The 2,696-nt window shown below is 54.2% G+C and overlaps 1 long non-coding RNA gene across 2 annotated transcripts; it reads left to right on the top strand.

Annotated features, from left to right (window-relative positions):
* The first annotated feature begins 855 nt into the window (after positions 1 to 855).
* LOC132649836 (uncharacterized) lies at positions 856 to 2,696 on the top strand. 2 transcript variants are annotated; one of them, XR_009588342.1, is made up of 2 exons: positions 856 to 1,467; positions 2,527 to 2,696. It is a non-coding gene; the product is annotated as an uncharacterized LOC132649836 (long non-coding RNA). The 2 variants fall into 2 exon arrangements; XR_009588344.1 differs by lacking the exon at positions 856 to 1,467 and adding an exon at positions 2,244 to 2,356.

The following is a 2,696-nucleotide window of genomic DNA, read 5'->3' as shown; positions in this document are numbered from 1 at the left end:
GTGAGTTCAAGGCCAGCCTAGTCTATAAAACAAGTCCAGTACAGACAGGGCTCTATTACCGGTCTCAGAAAAGAAAAAAAAAAAAAATAATAATAATAATAATAAATGAAGTTCTCAAAAGTAAATTAAACTTAAATAAAATAATGATAAATGCACAACCTAATTCGCAGGCCTCTCCTCCAGGCTCTTGCTGAAGGGCAGTATCTGAATCTCATCAGGCCATGTTCAGTGCCACAGTGCCAAGATGACAGGTTGACCCAGGGACTCTAATAATCTGACAAAATCAACCCAAATCCCTGGGTCCAACTCACAAGCCCTGAGGGGTCCTGGTTTTCTCAGTCAACTGCAGTCACCTCTCTGAGGATGTGGCCCAGGTCCTGCCCTTTCCCACGGAACAAGGTGGTGGGGGGTGACGCAGCGCGGGTGGGTTGCAAGACCCTCAAGACTGTTTCCCCTCTAACTGCAGGGAAGGCTGGGATAGAATGCCTAAGAACTGAGTGAAGGAGGGGGAGGTGGCTCTCAAACTGCGGTTAAAAACAAGTTGTTCAGCCTAGATTCGAGCCACCAGTGCCGGGAGAGATGAACAGCCCGGTGGCCTGCAGAGCCAGCAAAAGGCAAGAGCCCTGAGCTGCAGGCGCGTCCACGGAGTTCCAGCGGGCCCCACCCCGCCGGGGGCTCGGCAGGGGTGCCCCAGGCGCACGTGGTGCGGGCTGCGGGCTTGGGTAGACTACAAGTCACGGACTTGGCTGACTTGCAGCGCGGCCAGAGCGCAAACGAGGGCTGGAGCCAACCGAGGCGGGGGCAGCGCGCACACACAATGTGTTTCTTGTTAGGGACTCCCAGGCCCGGCCAGGTTTTGCTTTTGGTGCGGCATTATAATATTAAGAAGCAGTTTGGTTCCGGACAAGCCCGCCCTTGTTGCAGGCTGCTTGCGGGTTCCCACGGACGCCAGTGGGCAGACGCGGGTGGCCTGGGCGCAGCGCTCGCTCGGGGAAGCGGGCTAGGGGGCGCCCGGCTGGCTGTGGCCTGGGGTCCCCGCGGTGACCTCGGCTCCCGTGGTGGCCCGACCCGCGGCGCGCTCCTCGGGGTGGTGCAGACTCGGAGACGCCAGCCCCTGCTCCCCGCCAGTTCGCAGGCGGCCTGAGATTGTTTTCCAAGACCGTATCGCTCAGTCCAGTCAGTTTTCTCTTTTTTAAAATTTGGTGACCGGAGTAAAAGTCGCAGGAAAACCCTCTGTGGATAGCAAATGCGACCGCAAATCGGAGCACTTCGCAGTATTGGTAACAAAATATTTGCGGCGCTCCGTAGTTAAATCGGACCCTTCCGCCAAACTTCCCAAACTTGGCTTTCTTTGAACCAGGCTGGAAAGCGATCCTTCTAAAGGGGAATCAGATGGTGGTAAACAATTAGATTCGGCATGGCTTTTTTTTTTTTTTTTTTTTAAACCTGGTGCTTCAGCTTCTTCAGGTAAACAGGACAGTGTGGGAATCCTAGAGGGAGTTACGGCCGGAACTGCGGCGGGGCAAGGGCGGGCCGATTTAAAGCTAAGCCATTGCAGTAGCTGCGGCGCTTCGCTAACGCCATTTATTGGCTGTGTGCGACGCGAAGTGCAAGAGGTTAGGCAAGTCCTCAAAAAAAAAAAAAAATACCCCAAAGAGAAAAATAAACATCCTCTTGTTTGCTTTTCGTGGCTTTGCTCTTTTTCCTTCAGTCCTAGCTCCTCTCATCTAAGGTTTTTTTTTTAAACCCAAATTTGGTTTATCTGGTTTCAGGATAAGGGCTCCCTCTTGCCAAGGTATTAAATAAACACGCAAAGCAAAAACTCGAATCCTTATACAGCCCAGATGCCGTTTCCTCGAAAACCACAACAAACCCGGATAAGGCAGAGATAGCAGCTCGGGCCGGTTCTGCGCAGCAGCCCCCTCCCCAAAGCCCCTGCACTCCCACCCCCGCCCTTAGGATTTAGGGCCAGCAAGGCACGGTCGCAGTTGGAATCCCCTCCTGAAGGACAGGCGATGAATAACGGCCGTTAACACTCTGGGCCGTGGGTGAGCACCCTTGAGGGATCCGGGTGCCATAAACTATCCGGAAATGTTGGCATCTGGTTCCTAAAGAGAGCTTTCCCTGGAGATAAACCCGGACAGGGGTGTCTGCGTCTCCAGGCTGACTTACTGACTTACAAGTTTCTGGACTTTTGGTGATGTCAGGAGAAAACTCGGCACTATGAAGTGGCTCGGCCTGACCCCCCCCCCCTCCCCGCGCCCTCAGCCCGCGTTGCTCGATTTTGTAGCGGAAATGAGCTCGCTCGCAAGATGCGGGGAGCTGCCCGCTGAGGCTCAGGAGCCAGAAGACCGCAGTAAAGTGCATCCTGCCACCTCTCAGGGTGGGGGCGGGGCTGCCCGGGAAAAGTCTGCTGCTTTTTGCACAGCCACTAAGGATTCCTAGGAGAGCGTCAGCAGAACGCGCTGGGGTGGGGGGCTCGAGGACAAGGATCCTTCAAATAATTTTTTTTTTCTTCCTTTGGAGTCAAAGGCGAGGACCAAGACGATCCAGAGGAATACGTGAATCTCGTCCTGCGCAGAGACATCCACTTCTAACCCCCCCATCCCCACCCCCCGGCCAGCTCCACGCCTCCGTTGCAAAAACAAATGAAATAAAGCAAAACCTTTTGCTTTGGCAACGCCTAAGCCACATTA

Source organism: Meriones unguiculatus, chromosome 1 (assembly GCF_030254825.1).
Source record: "Meriones unguiculatus strain TT.TT164.6M chromosome 1, Bangor_MerUng_6.1, whole genome shotgun sequence".
Lineage (NCBI taxonomy): Eukaryota > Metazoa > Chordata > Mammalia > Rodentia > Muridae > Meriones > Meriones unguiculatus.
Note: the sequence above shows the minus strand (reverse complement) of the source record. Positions and strands in the feature narration are given on the sequence as shown.